At 34.1% G+C, this 17,231-nt stretch overlaps 1 long non-coding RNA gene and 1 pseudogene across 2 annotated transcripts in view; one reads left to right on the top strand and one right to left on the bottom strand.

Moving 5' to 3' along the window:
* Nucleotides 1–16,798, top strand: part of LOC118148833 (uncharacterized) — a 50,016-nt gene extending 33,218 nt beyond the window's left edge. For both annotated transcript variants that reach the window (XR_013532387.1, XR_013532386.1), the window contains 2 exons: nt 15,541–15,620; nt 16,552–16,798. This is a non-coding gene — a long non-coding RNA (uncharacterized LOC118148833). The remainder of the gene's footprint in view (nt 1–15,540; nt 15,621–16,551) is intronic.
* On the bottom strand, nt 6,733–8,515 carry LOC100392507 (receptor-type tyrosine-protein phosphatase S pseudogene; annotated as a pseudogene).
* Nucleotides 16,799–17,231: the final 433 nt, after the last annotated feature.

The following is a 17,231-nucleotide window of genomic DNA, read 5'->3' as shown; positions in this document are numbered from 1 at the left end:
CAATATTCCAAATTTGTCCTTCCTTTCCAGTAGTGTGTTGGCCATTTTAATGTCCTTTGCCTTTCCCTATAAACATTATAATCAATTTGTTGATTAGCTGCGTGTTATGTTACTAGGAGTGAAATTGTGGTGAATCTAGAGATCAAGTAGCAGAGAATTTACATCTTAACAATATTGAGTCTTCTACATATATATGAGGATGAAATAACTCTTCATTTACTTGGATCTTTTAACATTTTCTTTAGTTTTGCAATTTTCCTCGTATAAGTACTGTACGTATTTTGTTACATTTGTAAATAATTTGGTTTGTTGGTTATGCCAATAGTATTGTTTTTAATTTTTTATTTCAATTATCAATTTCTGGTATATAGGCAAGACATTAACTTTTATACATTAATCATGTAACTAGCAACCTTGTTATAATTGCTTATTACTTCCAAGGGGTTTTCTTGATTAATTATTGAAGACTGTACACAGAAAATCATGTCACCTGTGAACACAAATACCTTCCCCCACAACCTTTCTACCTTTCGTTGCCTATTCTTGTCTTATTGTATTAGTTTTGACTTTCCATAAAATTGTGAGTAGGAGTGGTTAAGAGGGGATGCACCTTTGGCAGGAAGCAACTTGAGCAGAAAGCACAACATTTACTATAATGTTAGGTGTAAGTTTTTAGTAGTTATTACTTATCAGAAAGCCGAACTCCCTCTCTATTACTAGTTTTTTAGCATATTTTGTTGAAGAATTTTTCTCTATTTTTATAATATGATCATCTAAAATAGCTTGTTGATTGGATGAATTATATTAATTGATTTTCAAATATTGAACCAGTATTGCATACTTAGATTTTTAAAATATATTGGGCCGGGCGCAGTGGCTCATGCCTGTAATCCCAGCACTTTGGGAGACAGAGGCAGGTGGATCATGAGGTCGATTGAGACCATCCTGGTCAACATGGGGAAACCCCGACTCTACTAAAAATACAAAAAATTAGCTGGGCATGGTGGTGCGTGCCTGTAATCCTAGCTACTCAGGAGGCTGAGGCAGGAGAATTGCCTGAACCCAGGAGGCGGAGGTTGCAGTGAGCCGAGATCGCGCCATTGCACTCCAGCCTGGGTGACGAGATAGAAACTCCGTCTCAAAAAATATATATAATATATATTTATATATATTTCATATATTTTATGTATATAATATATACATTTTATATATTTTATGTATATATATAATATACATAAAATATATATATAGTTGGGTTCCATTTGGTAATATATTTTGAGAATTTTTTGCATTGTTGTTCATGATATATATTTGAGGTTTTGATTTCTTTCAAAATTTTTATCTGGTTTTGATATTTAAGTAATGCTGTTTTCATAGAATAAATTTGGAAGTGCTTCCTATACTTTTATTTTGAAGATATCTAAACAACTGAAGGGTACACACTTTTAAAAGAGAATGTAGAGAACTGGAATTATTTGTTTCTTAAATATTGGGTAGAATTCACCAGTAAAATCATCTGAACTTAGCGCTTACTTTTTGGATGTTGGACGTTATATCAATTTCATGTTCAATTTCTTTAATATGGGCTATTCAGATAAAGTAGTTCTCCTTGTGCACATTTTTAGTTTCTCTTTTTCATTGAATGGGTCAATTTTATGTAGGTTATCAAATTTGTATAAGTATAGTTGTTCATAATATTCCCTTTCTAATCTTAAAATATCCACGGGATTATCTCTCATTTTTGATATTAGTAATTTATGTCTTCTCTCTTTTTGCCTTGATTTGTATGCCTAGAAGTTTATTCCTTCATTGAACTTTTTAAAGCAGCAGATTTGGTTTTGTTTATTTTCCCTATTGACTTCATGTTTGAAACTTTAATAATTTTCCCTCTAAATTTTATTATTTCTATCCTTTGGTTTTGTTCTTCCATTGCTCTTCTATAGTTTTTTAAGTTCAGATGATGAATTTTAGATCTTTCATCTTTCCTAGTATATGCATTTCATGCTACAAATTTTCCTCTAAGTACTGTTTTTGCTACATCTCACAAATTTTGTTTCATTTCTATTTTATTTGCTCAAAATATTTAAAGATTTTTCAAGCCTTTTTTTAATGAAAAACTTTATTTTAGGTTCAGGGGTACATGTGTAGGCTTGTTACATAGGTAAACTTATGTTATGGGTGTCTGGTGTACAAGTTATTTCATCAACCAGTTACTAAATGTAGTACCTGATAGTTATTTTTCTGATCTCTCCCTACTCCCATTTTCCTCCTTCAAGTAGGTTCCAGTGTCTGTTATTCCTCTCTTGTGCCCATTGGTTTTTATTATTTAGCTTCCACTTAAAAATGAGAACATGTGGTATTAGATTTTCTGTTCCTGCATTAGTTTACTAAAAATAATCACCTCCTGCTCCATCTATGTTGCTGCAGAGGACATAATCTCATTCGTTTTATGGCTGCATAGTATTTCATGGTGTATATGTACCACCTACATTTTCTTCACCCAGTCAAAAAGGTAGCCCATAGAGCCAAGGTACTCCTAAGCGAAAAGAAGAAAACTGGAAGCATTATGTTACCCAACTTTATACTACACAGCTACTGTAACCAAAACAACATGGACAGGATAGAGAACCCCAAAATAAGACCACACATCAACATCTGATCTTTGACAAACCTGATGAAAACAAGCAATCAGGAAAAGATTACTTTTTCAATAAATGGTGCTGGAATAACTGGTTAGCCATATGCAAAAGATTGAAACTGGATTCTTTCCTTACACCATATACAAAAATCAACTGAAGATAAATTAAAGACTTAAATGTAAAACTTCCAACTATAAAAGCCCTGGAAGATGATCTAGGAAATACCATTCTGGATATAGAAACTGCCAGAGACTTCTTGTTTGACCCACATCTTAATTGGCAGTGCTATTTTATTCTTCAAATATTTGGGAATTTTTTAGCCATCTTTATCTTGCTGATTTTGACTTGTTTATATGTTTTCTGACTTAACATACAGATTGTCTTACTGTATGGTTCATGTAAGCTTGAGATGAATGTATATACCACATTTATTGAATGAAACATTAAATAGATCTAGATAATTAATGGTTTTATTCTGTAAATTGGATGAATTAATTAGATATCAAGCATAGTAGCTGTAGGTGCCAGAGACTTCATGTTTTTTGTGTGCTAGTTATTGTTTGTTCTCCCTCTTTTTTTTGGTTTTCCCTAGATACTCTCTCTTAATTAGAAACTGTATTAGAGACTTAATTAGAAACTGTATATTACAGCTCTCCTAGCTAACCACTGGTTGATGTGGTTGTAAGGTGTTGGGGAGGGAAGCATTCTGTAATCTTATAATTAAATCCCATTCTTTTAGTGGTTATGAGTCATTGGGCTATGATCTTTGAGATCATTTTGTAGCTTTTTAAATCTTTTCTTATGTGAGACAGGAAGACTAGGGGAGTCTGGAGTTGTTTAACATTTTCCTAAGTCAGAAAGGTTCTATAGTGTAGGCCTTTGTTGTGGAGAAGTCTCTAGAAATATTTCAAAATGATTACTTCCTCCCAGGTTTATTTCAAAATAGTGACTGTTACTCCTGCCTGAAACAAGAAAACTTGTTCTCAACTTTCATTGTGGAAATACTTTTGGTCTTGTTGATTTTCCCTATTGACTTCATGTATGCATGTATGTATTGCATTGTGCTTTCTCAATGAAAGTTGAGAACAATTTCTCTTGTTTCAGGCAGGAGTAACAAAACAACAGATGATGGGGCTACAGGAGGTTAAAATCATGAGCGTTCTACCACAAGATTGGGACCCCAGGAGTTTTTAATTCTCAAGATTAAGCTTCCTTTTGCCAATATGATTTAATTCCTTATTATTGGATATCTTGGAGCCACTATCCAATTGAAGTTTATATTTTTTGCTCATTTTCATTTAGGGATAATTTGCTAGCAAATTTCCTCCCTAGTTGATTTTAAGAGGGCACACAGCACAGCCACCATAGATATGCATTCCTTCCTTGAGACTGCCAGGGAAATGTAATTTTTTTTAATCCTGGCATTCTGAGAATTATCCTTAGGACAGAGTAGCTCACTGTATAGTCAATTGTGTTTAATCTCTTTATGCCAGTGTACTTCACTGTGTTGAATGGTCTGTGTATGCTTAAGAAATGTTTTTTAGTCTTCTTGATTTCTTGATCTGATTGCTTCTGAATGGGTATAGCTTAGCTCACACTCACAGCCTTCTTAACCCCCAGAATGAATTGTGATGCCAGGAGGGCTCCTCTTGGGAGTCTTTCTATAGTTTTCTTTATTTTACCTGTATCATAGAACTGCCAGCCTCCTCTTAATTGTTCTCCACAAAAATCTCGAATGCCCGTAGGCATGCAGTTCTCTATGCTCTTTTCAAATAAATTCAGTCCTGTCAAGTCTTATCACCTGCCTTTACCCTTGGCAGATCTCAGAGCTACTGCACTAGAATCGGGGCCTGGTGGTGGTTGGGGAGGTGCCTAGCTTTTCCTGAAGTGATGCCCTCATGTCATGACTGATCGTGGAGGATGGTCAAACTGAGAAGACTAGACCACACCTTGTGATTACTCTTGGATTGCTATATGTAGAGATGGGGAGAAGGCAGAGGTGGGGAGACATCTGTTTCTTTCAGCTATGCTTGCATGAAATAGAACACCTGCAACATGGGGTGACAAGGGATTAGAAACAGCCTGGACTACCCAGGGTGAAACCATAGCCCAAGGGCAGAAAATGGAGAAGGGAGAGAGGCCCCATTTTCTAGGTCTCACTTGCCAGTTATAGACTACCCAGGGCAAATCTTCTGTTATAGAGAACTTGGGGGAGCAGTGGGGGTGGTAAAGGATTGGGTAATGGCTCAAATGCCACAAAATCTTGGTGTTCTTATTGAGATTTAGTACATTTTCTTGACGAAGGTTTCTCCTTTTGCTGTATCCCTTTGGAAAATTTCTGAAGACTAGATAATTGTTAGAAAACTGCCTCAATTGATTTTAATTATGGTTAAATATATATAACATAAAGTTTACTATTATAACCACTTTTAAGTGCACAGTTCAGTGTTATTAAATATAACCATGACGTTGTGCAGGCTTTGCTACTATTCATCATCAGAACCTTCATCACCTTGTAAAAATGGAACATTATACCCAACAAACAACAGTTTTCCATTCCTCTCTTCTCTTACAACCCTGAAAAATCGCCATTTTACTTTTTATCTCTGTGGTATTTGACTACTCAAAGGACCTCACATAAGTAGAATCATAGAATATTTATCTTTTTGTAATTGGCCTACTTCCCTTAGCTTAATGTCTGCAAGACTCATCCATGTTGTATCACATGTCAGAATTTCCTTCCTTCATCAGGCTGAACAGTGTTCTTTGCATGTATATATTGCATCTTATCCCTCCAGCCCAGATGAATGCTTGGGTTGCCTTTGCATTTTAGCTGTTGTGAATAACACTGCTATGAAAACAAGTGTGCAAATACCTCCTTGACACTTTCTTTTCAGTTTTTTGAATATTGAATATATACCTAGAATTGCTGGATAATATGATAATTCTATTTTTGATTTCTCTACAGAAGCTGTGCCATTTCACGTTCCCAACAACAAGGCGCAAGGGTTTTAATCCATTAGTCTTTGACACTATCTTGTCAACATTTGTTATTTTGTAACATTTTGGTAGTAGCTATGTTAATGGATATAAGAGAGTAGTTTTTCATCGTTGTTTTGATTTGCATTTCTCAGATGCTTAGTGGTGTTGAGCATCTTTCCATCTGCTTACTGGCCATTTGCCTATCTTCTTTGGATAAATGTATATTAAAATTTTTTGCCGATTTCAATTTATACTTTTTAAATTTTCTGTGGTGAACTATTTAATAGAAAACTATTTAATAGAAAAGAATAACAGATATGAAAAACTAATGGAAATATGAACCAAAAGCTAAAAAGAAATGCTATTAAAATAGGCATCAATTGTAATAGACTCTAAATGCAAAATTAAAACAAAGAAAAAACCCCGAAAAACAAATTGCAGCTCTTCCCAGGAATGCTGCTTGCCACAAAATGTTTCTTACTAAGCTGAGTAACGTGAGTTTGGCTTTGCCTGTGGTATATATCATAAATGCAAATTTCATAGTGCACACTAGAGACAATATTTCATTGAACACTTTTATAACCACCATGGTACATGTATACCTGTGTAACAAACCTGCACACTCTGCACATGTATCCCGGAAATTAAAGTACAATAATAAATAAATAACAACTTAATAGCTGATATATTACAACATTCCCCCCTTCTAAAGGGATGTTCAGGAACTTTCTTTTGAAACATTCCCACAGCCTTTAGATTTCACCTAAAATCTTTTGAGCAGTATGGCCGGAAGGGGTGATGTCAAAGGAGAGTTCATTTCATTCTAAGAAGCCACACCAGGACACATCTTGCAGCACCCAGGCAATTTCTCTTGATGCCTATCAAGCAAACCTGAAAAAGATGGTGGTTCATTACTGTGATTTCTTCTGTCCTTGATTTTGAATCCTTGAGGTATCAGTAAATAAAAACTTTCAGATGCCTGATCAGTCAGGATTCAAGTTAGGTTGTTAAACTGTGAAATCTTACTCCACTGGAATAATTTGTTTTAATTTTGTGCATGTGTGTCCTAGTCCCCCTAAGTAGTTGTTATTTAAAAGTTAAGAAGGACTTCTCAAGTGTTGCAGGGCTCAGAAGAGACTTCATAGATATTGAAGGACCATAGTAAAAATTCAGAATGGGTCAGGGATTTCTGCATTGTGTATTGATCAAAGCTGCCGAGCTACTCTAGGAAAGCTCAATAGTAAAACCAATACTCATTCTCTGTTTGTACCATGGCTGGCCACTGTGTTCTTAATGTTTTGATGTCTGGAAGATATCTACAACTCCTTTGTATCTCATTATTTCCAAAACAATGCTTAGTGTTATGAAGATTTTACTCCTTCAAAGCTCATATTACGATGAATGGAAATGGGTCTATCTTGCCCATAATACTCTTTTGTTTTATGCACTTGGCTGAAGTCAATAAATCTTTTTCCAGATTTTGGCACTTTTTACTCTGGCCAGTGAGTGAACTGGAACTGTCTCACTGTTCAGGACTGGCTGTCCTTGGCATCTGTGACTTTGAATTCCCTTGAGAAAAGCTATGTCATGTTGTACTCAGCCATAGGAGCTATAACAAAGTACTGGTATCTTGTGTATTATTCTGCTGGGTAGAATTGGTGACGTTTTTCTCTGGCCATTTCACACAGCTTGGTGAAATTGTGTTTCCAGAGCATCCACCAGAAGTCCTCAGTGATCTTTTTCAAGGATCCTTAATGAAAGCTTTCTGTTGTCTTTATTCATCAATAAAATTGGCATTGATGTAACCAGATCCTTCTACTCCACAGATAGGCTGCAAGTACAACCTTGTGGATTCATGTGGTGTAATATTAACAGGGCAATTTTTGAAATTATTATATGGAAGATTGGCACTGGTTAATACTGAGATGTGAGCCTTTGAGCTGGTTAGATGCCTAAATTTGAGCACCACCCCATGACATTCTGTCCTGTCTCCATTTGTATGAGCTTCAAATATAAGCACACAAGTTTCTAACTGACACTTTTGTATTTGCACAAGTAATGGCTTCTAACAGTGCATCATGGACAAAGATACATTGGTCTCCTGCTTGAACCTTGTAATTTCTCTGGGGTCTCATTAAAATTGCATGGGCATAATTATCTACAGTTTTTTCATGCTTGATTCTTTCTAAAATGGCATCTATGACAATGAAACAAGATTCTGCAGGCCGTGCAAGAATGGCACCAGCATCTGCTTCTCTTCTGGCGAAGACTCCGGAAGTTTTATGTGTGGTGGAAGGTAAAGAGGGAGTAGGTGTGTTATGTGGTGAAAAAGGGAGCAAGAGAGGCCAATTTTTAAATCAAGTTGTTGGGATTTTTTGATTGTTGAGTTTTAGTTCTCTACATATTCATGATAATAATCCTTTATAAATTATATAATTTGAAAATATTTTCTCTCATCCTATGGGTTGCTTTTGTCACACTCACTGACAGTGTGTTTTGATTCACAAACTTATTCATTTTTACTTTTAGTGGAAGTCTCCCTATTTTGCCCAGGCTGGACTTAAATTCCTAGGCTCAAGCAACTCCTGTCTCAGCCTTCTGGGTAATTGAGACTACCGATGCATACCATTACATTCTAATTTTTAAAACTCTATGAATTCCTATTTGTCTATTTTTTTTTTGTTTTATGTGCCTTTGGTGTCATATCCAAGAAAGCATTGCCAAATCAATGTCATGAACGTTTTCCTTATGTTTCTTATAGGAATGTTAGAGTTTTAGTTTACCTTTATGTCTTTGGTACATTTTGAATTAATTTTTGTGTAAAGGGCCCAACTTCAGTATTTTGCATGCGGATATCCAGTTTTCCCTGTACCATTTGTAGAAAAGATAGTCATTTCCCGATTGAATGGTTTGGTACCCTTGTTAAAAATCGTTTGATAATATGTGAGGTTCTATTTCTGTATTTTATCCCACTGTTCTATATGTTCTTCTTCATGCTAGTACTTTATGGTTTTGATTATTGTTGCTTTGTAGCAAGTTTTAAAATTAGGGAGTGTGTGTCTTTCAGGTTTGCCCTTTTTCAGGATTACTTTGACCATTCAATGTCCCTTGAAATCCTATATAAATGTTAGGATGGATTTTTCTATTTCTGAAAAGTACGTCACTGGTATTTTGATTGGTATTGCATTGAATTGGTAGCTCACTTTGGGTAGTACTAACACCATAATAATATTAATTTTTCCAATTCATGAACATAGAATGTCTTTCCATTTATTTATGTCTTCTTTAATTTCTTTAAGCAACATTTTGTCATTTTTATTGTACAAGTCTTTAACTTTCTTGACTAATTCCTAAGTATTGATTCTATCGTAAATGGAATGATGTTTAGTTTCCTTTTCAGATTGTTCAGTCTATGAAAATGTAACTGATTTTTGTATGCTAACTTTGTATCTTTCTCCTTTTTGAATATATTATTTATGTTTTTTGGTAAAATTTTCAAGGTTTTCAATATATATGATTGTGTCATCTGCAGGGTTAATATTACCTCTTCCTTTTCCATTTATATGTGTTGTATTTCTTTCCCTTAACTCATTCTTCTGGCTAGAAATTCTAACACTATATTGAATAGAAATGGCAAAATTAGTCACCATTGCCTTGTTCTTGATATTAGAATAAAAGCTTTTAGTTTTTATAATTGAGTATGATATTCACTGTAGGTTTTCATATATGGCTTTTATTATGTTGAGTTGTTTCCCTCTATTAGTTTGTTGAGTGTTTTATCATGAAAGGGTGTTAAATTTTGTCAAATGCTTTTTTTTGCATCAATTATGATGATAATGTGTGCTTTCTTTAAAAAAAAAAAAACTTCTTTCTGTTAATGTGTGTCTTGCATGGATTGATTTTTGCATGTTGAATCATCTTTTGAAAGCCTACCAGAAATAAATCCCATTTAGTCATAGTGTGTAATTCTTTTAGTATGGCACTAAATTTAACTTGTGAGTATTTTCTTACAGATTGTTATATCAATATTTCTCAGAAATTTTGGTCTGTAGTTTGTTGTTATTGTTGTTGTTTTTCTTGTGATGTCTGACTTTAGTAAAAAGGTGATACTGGCCTGATAGAAGAAATAGAAAGTGTTCTCGTCTCTTTCATGTTTTGAATAATTTGAGAAAGATTTGTGTAATCCTTGAGTCTTTTTTAAATGTTGGTAGAATCAACCAGTGAAGCCATCAGGTGCAGGGATTTTCCTTGCTGGGAGATTTTTGAGTACTGATTTAATCTCCTTAGTGGTTATAAATCTATTTAGCTTTTCTATTTCTTCAAACTTTAGTCTTGGCAGGTTTGCCATTTTTTTGTAATTTCTCCATTTCACCTAGATTAGCAGATTTGTTAGTATACAATAATGAATGTTTAATTTTAATTTCTCTGGAATCACTAGTATTGTCCCTGTGTTAATTTCTGAATTAAGTATTTGAGTCTTCTTTTTTCATAGCTGTTCTATTTGAAGTTTTGTAAATTATGTTGATCATTTCAACAAAATCAACTTTTGTTTTCTCTAATTTTCTCTATTTCCATTCCGGGCTTCATTTATCTCTGCTATAGTCTATTATTTCCTTTCTTCTAGCTTTGGCTTTAAATTGTTCTCTTTTTCTGGTTTCTTACGTTGCTAAGTTAGGTTGTTGACTTCTTTGTTGATTTGAAGCATGTTTATAGCTATACACTTTTCCCATTAGCACTATTTTCGCTCTGTCCCATAAGTTTTGGCATATTGTGTTTTTGTTTTAATTTAGTTCAAATTATTTTCTAACTTTTCCTTGTTATTTTTCCTTTGATCTACTGGCTGATTTGGAGTTTGTTTTTTAACTTCCACAGATGTGTTCATTTTCCCATTTTATCTGTGTTACTGACTTCTAACCGTATCTCATTGTGTACAGAGAAGATACTTTGTATAATATCTATATTTTATATCTATTAAGACTTAATTTGTGGCCTAACATGGTCTGTCCTGGAAAATGTCTTATCTGCCTTGAAAAGCAGATGCATGTAGTTGCTGCTGAGTAAAGTGTTCTGTGGATGTCTGCTAGATCTAGTTGGTTTATTGTGTTAAGTCCTCTGTTTCATAACTTATCTTCTGACTGGTTGTTCCATGGATTATTGGGAATGAGACATTGAAGGCTCAAACTATTAGTGTATAATTTTTTATTTCTTCCTTCAACTTTTTCAGGTTTTGCTTCATATATATTTATAATCTGTTATTAGGTATGAAAATATTTATAATTTTTATATCTTTTTGCTGTATTGAAACTTTTATTAATATATAATATCTTTGTTTCTTGCAAACTTTTCTGATTTATAGGTTTTTGGGTCTGATTTTATATAGCTACCTCTGCTCTCTTTTATGGTGTATAAAAATAACAATAAAAAATATACGTATTTTTTTCTTCAATTTATTTGTCTTTGGATCTCAAGTGAGTTTCTTATAGACCACATATAAGCTGAGTTTTTGAAAAATTCATTTTACTAATTTTTGTCTTTTGATTGGTGAGTTTGAGCCACCTTTGATGTCTTAGCTTTCTTGGATCTCATTTTTCTGCATTACTGTCTTATTTTTTACATCTAGTTGATTTTTAATGAAACATTTAAATTACTTTTTGATTTCCTTTTGTATATTCTATAGCTATTTTCTTTGTGGTTACCATGGGAATTACATTTAATATCTAAAGTTATATAATACTTTAATTTTAATTTATACCAGCCTAACTTCAAAACCATACAAAAACTCTACTTCTAGACAGCTCCATCCCCACCCCTTCTGATTTCACAACATTATATATTTAAACATTGTGTGACCCCCCAAATCAATCAATAATCCTTTGAAATACATTGCTATCTTAAATTATGTTTAAATATGTGGTGTTGCAAACTTTTTTTACAACAATGTGAGTTTTATCATTGCCTATGTATTTTCTTCTATTGAGACATTTATTTCTACATGTGGCTTTCAGTTACTGTCTTGTATTCTTTTCTTTCACTTTGTTGGACTCCCAAGAAGGTCTAGTGGTAATAAAATCTCCCAGCTTGTATCTCAGAATGTCTTAATTTCTCCTTACTTTTAAGGAACAGTTTTGCTGAATTTAGGATACATAAATGTTTTTTTTTTTTTCCTTCTTTCAGCACTTTTCATATAGTGGCCCACTGCCTCCTAGTATCCAAAGTTTCTTATAATAAATCTGCTGATAATTTCATTGAGGACCCCTTGACAAAAGTCACTTTTCCTCGCTGCCTTCAAGGTCCCCTCTTTGCCTTTTTTTTTTTTTAACTTTGATTATAATTTGCCTTAATGTGACTTTCTTTGAGTTCATCTTACATGGAATTTGTTGAGCTTCTTGGATTTTTTTTTTTTTTTTTGCCCATTGTCAAATATGGGAAGTTTTCAACCATTATTTTTCCAAATATACCCTTTTTTCTTTCTCAATTTTTTTTTCTCCCAGGACTCTCCCAGTGCATATCTTGATGGTGTCCCACAGGTCCCTTAGACTCTGATAATGTTTTTGCAGTGTTTTTATTTCTGTCACTTAGACATGAAAATTTTCATTGTCCTATCTTCATTGATTCTCTTTTTCTTTCTGCTCAAATCGTTCTTGAATGCCTCTAGTTATTATGCTTTCAGTTACTATACATTCAGTTCCAGAGTTTCCTTTTCTTTTTCCAACTCTTTATTGATATTCTTCTTTGTTCACACATTATTTCCTTGACTTTCTCTATATTTTCCTTCAGTTCATTTAGCATCAATAAGACAATTGTTTTACAATCTTTGTCTAGGATATCTACCATCAGAACTTTTAAAGAAATAGTTTCTTTTATTTTTATTTCCCTTGAATGAGTTGTATTTTCCTATTTCTTTGTGTGTCTTGTGATTTTGTTGTTATTGTTGAAAACTGGACATTTAAATCTAATAATGTGGCATCTCTGGAAATCTGATTTCCCATGTCCGTAGGGTTTTTCTTTGCTTTTTGTTATTTTATTTGTTTATTGATTTAGAATTTTATTTTAATTGCTGTAGGTTGTCTCTGTGCCATGCATCAGTTGGAGATGTAAACTTAAGTTCTCAGCATTTCTGAGCCAATCGCATCTGCAGTCACTTTCGAGTATGAAGTTTTTTTTTTAACGTCCTAGTCTTTAAAGTCTAGCTCCCAAAAGGAGAAAAACTGATAACTGAAAATGGGAGTAAAAGGTGTGCCAGCCTTTTAAGTGTCCAGAAAGTTCTTTCAGCCTGAGTGGGAGTGAAACAACCGGTGGAGGTGCAACAGTGAAGTTCCTTCCTCATTGTCTGTACTTCTGTAATCAGAAGCAGTAGTCAGAGATGAGAGCATAGATCCTCTAAATTTGGAGAACAGAGTGCTTTTTGCCCACTTGACCTTCTAAAAACTGAGTGCAAAGCACTCTTGGATTAAATATACAGTTGTGTGTCACCAGGATTGGGGATAGGGGATAGTTAGCTGCTACTGTGATAAAAGCTGAAATGACCAAATTGATGACAACTTATTGTCCAAGGCTTCAATGAACTAGGGCTCCAAAATAGTCACATCAGACAGATTCTCTCAGCACAAGTTATTATCTAAGTCAAGAGATAGATTCCTGGTCTTTCATACTCTTCCATCTCCCCAGAATCCTCTTTTTTTTTTTTTTTTTTTTTCAAAAATAACTGCACAAGTTAAATTGTTGTTTCATTGAGGAAAGGTTTTACCAAGTTTTTTACTCTACCATTTAGGAAGTCTTATCTTCTTAAATTATTCACTTTTCTCAGCACATTATCATTTTATCTATTTTGATAATATACTCATTATTTTTCCTATAATTATACATTATGCCATTTATTTTTATAAGTAGCAGCATATACCCAAGTCTGATAAAAACCTCTATAGTTAAAAACAAAAGTGAAGTAGTTATATGTTTTGAATGTATCTTACAGAACCCTGCTGGATAATCAAATTTCTCATTAGAATATTAAACAATCTAAGCAATCTTACATGGAGGAAAATGGACTCTGTTGATTCATGGAGGTGTGGATACGAAATAAGAGTCTAGAAACAAGATAAGAACAGAAAAATGTATGTGCTCTGAATTTTGGAGTCCATGGTGAAACTACCTATGCCAGAAATAGATGCCAGAACACAACCAAGATCATGTGCAGAAATACCTATTTCAACAGAAGTTAGTGGAAGTATATTTCTACCATTATGACATGAAACATGTGCATTCCCACCCCTCACCTCTGCCTGCACTTTTATGTCACCTAGGGATAGAAAGGCAGGGTGAGTAGAAAACCCTTACCTGAGCATGTATTTACAGCCTAAGTGACCAGGTTTTACACTAAAATTGACCGAGTTGACTTGAGTTTGCAAGGTTAAATTTCCCCTTCAAACATAATGATTAAACCAGATCAATGGTCAGTTTAATTATTGAAATAAAGGAAATTACATATTTGAACACTTAAGATTTATACTTAAAAAGTTATACCTGACACACTCTATTGTACTATTCCTATATAAATGTCACTTAAAGAATAGATAAGAATAAATGCCAAGTGAAAAGGACAATTCAAATAATATTATAAAGAATGAAGACTTTCACTCAATGTCTTAACAAACACTAATATATTGTGATAAAATTTTAAATATAAAAGATGCCCTCCTAAGGCATAGATGCATGTGTGGATGCCTGAACACACACACACACTACCTAGTTTAAATGTATTCATAAGAAGTTGACTTTTAAACTTCCTTTGCTATCCCAGGCTGATGATCATAATACACTAATTTTAAATGATTAAAATTATACATAACAGTTTATAACTCTCATTAGTTAACTTTACAACTTGGATAGATACTGAACAAAATTCTTCTTCCAAGCAATCCATGAAGTTGGAACGTGGTTAATAAAAGTGACACATACTCAGTTCACAAAAGCAGCAACTACAGACTTCTTTACTTCTTCCAAGGAACCTCCCAACTGAGATTCTATCAGAGCTCTTGTTGGCCTGTCTGACATGCACTTAAAAACACAAGTGATGATGCTCAAATCTTCCTGCTGGATGATAACAGCAACATTCTGCAAAGTTCTCCAGGGGCCTATGGCAGTCAGCAGAAGTATTTTGCTTTATGAGCTATCAATAATGTGTTATCCTCTAAAGTCAAATCTCTGGAGGACAGAATCACACCTATTTCTCTTACACAAACTTCACTGCAAGTAACAACACTAAAACTTATTCATACATGTCCAATGTTCACATTATTAATATGAGTTTAGGAGCCCTGAAAGAAGGAGTTTCATCATTTAACTTGGATGTGTTTTCTATTTCTTTGCAAGTCTTTTAAGGTTGTTTGCTGGTAATTCCTTTCTGGGAACCATTTCATAGTTCTTGAATGTTAAATGATACATATTCTGGGTAAATTAAAGTTTGAAAAATGTTTCTCGCATATATTTTTTTCCTTTATTAGTGCCAAGTTCTTCTAAGCCAACTACCCTAAAATATAGATGACTTTATGTATCAAGTGACTAATGTGATCATCAGCATAAATAATGGAGTCTCCATATGTTCTGAACCTCGAGGGAGCTGTACAGATTGATGCTGTCAAGTGCTATTTGGCTATTTTCTGTTTTCATACACTGTACAGAGCCTATACTGAATAATCAGAAAAATTTTAGATAAAGTCCCAATATAATAATGAGTGATATATTCAAGACCCCCCAGAAAATCAACTTTCACACCAATACAGTAAATATTGTTTTTAAAAATGAAGTTTTAAGCCAATTTGAATGTGCTTAGAAGCTCCTATTAAGAGACTCTGCAAAAAAAAAAAAATTTTGTCATTGGAAAAACTGAATATTTGACAGCCTTGTCTTCTGTTTCCTGAAGCCCACAGGAATCGCTGAAACTTCACCAATCAAACATGAAAACTATTTTGGAGGAGAGTATAAGACATACCCAATTTGGAGGTAAGAGTATCTTTAGAAGATGCACAACTTTTGTATCATTAAAAGGTGGAATCAAATACTTTATTTTTCAGGATTTTGGATAAGTTAAAAATAAGAAACCTAGATAATTAGAAGTGTATATCTGTAACGTGGTATGGTAATGCATCATATACTGCTGTGCATATTTCAGCTAATTGTCACAGTAGCTTTATAGCATTCAGAGATCATTCTAATAAGTTTGGGGACACTTAGCTCATCATCACTTAAGCTTATTTTTAAAAGGTCAACATGAAAGTTGAATAAGTCCTGTTAAGTCCTTATTGAGGACTTGAAGGACAGTTATCAGTGTACATGAGTGTCGACCCAAACACACTTTATTGTGCATATGTAAAGAAAAGGTACATCCTCCTCACATAAAGCCAAGACATGCACTTAGAAGACTTTTTTGTCTTCTAAGTGCATGTCTTGGCTTTATGTGAGGAGGATAAAGCCAAGACTTAGAAGACATGCACTTAAAATTTTTTGGATGTATAGGGCGAAACCTAATATTTGTCGTGATCTAAAGGTAAAAGGCTATGGATAGTTTACCAGTTTGGGGTGGGGCCTGGGTGTAGAAAGTTAGCGAGAAGAGACAGAGCTGCATTGGTAGCAAGCTGACCTTCCATTGACATCAGAGAAAAGTGTGTAGTTACAGTGAACAAGATTTCCACCTTGTATAAGAGGGCCATGATAGTTTTCATCAGTAGACATATCTTTTTATATATTCTTCTACAGTAAAAAAGTGGAATCCTTTTCCTCTTTCCTTGAATTTGAGTGGTTCATCACTCCTTTTATTCAAAGGGTTTGGCAGAAGTGAAGTTATATGACTTTCCAGGCTAGATTATAAGTGTAATGCAGCTTCCAGCTTCTTCTAAAATGCTTGTGTTTTTTGTTTTTGTTTTTGTTTTTTGAGCTCTGAACTTCAAACAATTGCTCAGTTGTCAAGCCATGTGGAGCAGCCACACGTAGCCATGGTTCTCAAGAGCCACAGCTGAGCACTCAGCAAATAGTCAGTCATGCGAATGAGCCATCTGGGACATCCAGCCCAGATGAGCCTTCAGATGATTGCAGCACCAGCCAGCATAAGAGCACAATTGTGGAAGGAATCTAGGTAAAAACTGCCTGGATAAGCCCTTCCCAAATTCTTGAGGCATAAAGCAATGAGCAAAATAAAATGTCTGTTTTAGACACACATTGCAGTTTTAAAGTTATTTATTATGTGGCAATAGTAACTGGACCAAAAGTCAGCCCCTAGTTGTGTGAAAACTCAAGAGAGAAGTTTTAAAATGGATGATAGTTTGGACTTTTAATATTATACTAGACTGGTGTTTATATTATTTCAAAAAACAAACCATTCTCTCATATGTGAAAACTAAAGAGTGTTGATCTCATAGAAGTAAAAAGGACAGAATATACTAGAGGCTGGGAAATGTAGGGTAAAGAGAAGGATAGTAAGAACATTGTTAAATGATACTAAACTAAAGCTAAATAGGAGGGAAAAGTTCTAGTATTCTATGCCACTGTAGGATCACTATAGTTAACAAAAATGTTATATAGTTTCAAATAGCTAGGAGGAAGATAATGAATGGTCCC

The sequence above is a fragment of the Callithrix jacchus genome, chromosome 2 (genome assembly GCF_049354715.1).
Source record: "Callithrix jacchus isolate 240 chromosome 2, calJac240_pri, whole genome shotgun sequence".
In the NCBI taxonomy this organism is placed as follows: Eukaryota; Metazoa; Chordata; class Mammalia; order Primates; family Cebidae; genus Callithrix; species Callithrix jacchus.
This window is presented reverse-complemented; position numbering and strand designations above follow the sequence as displayed.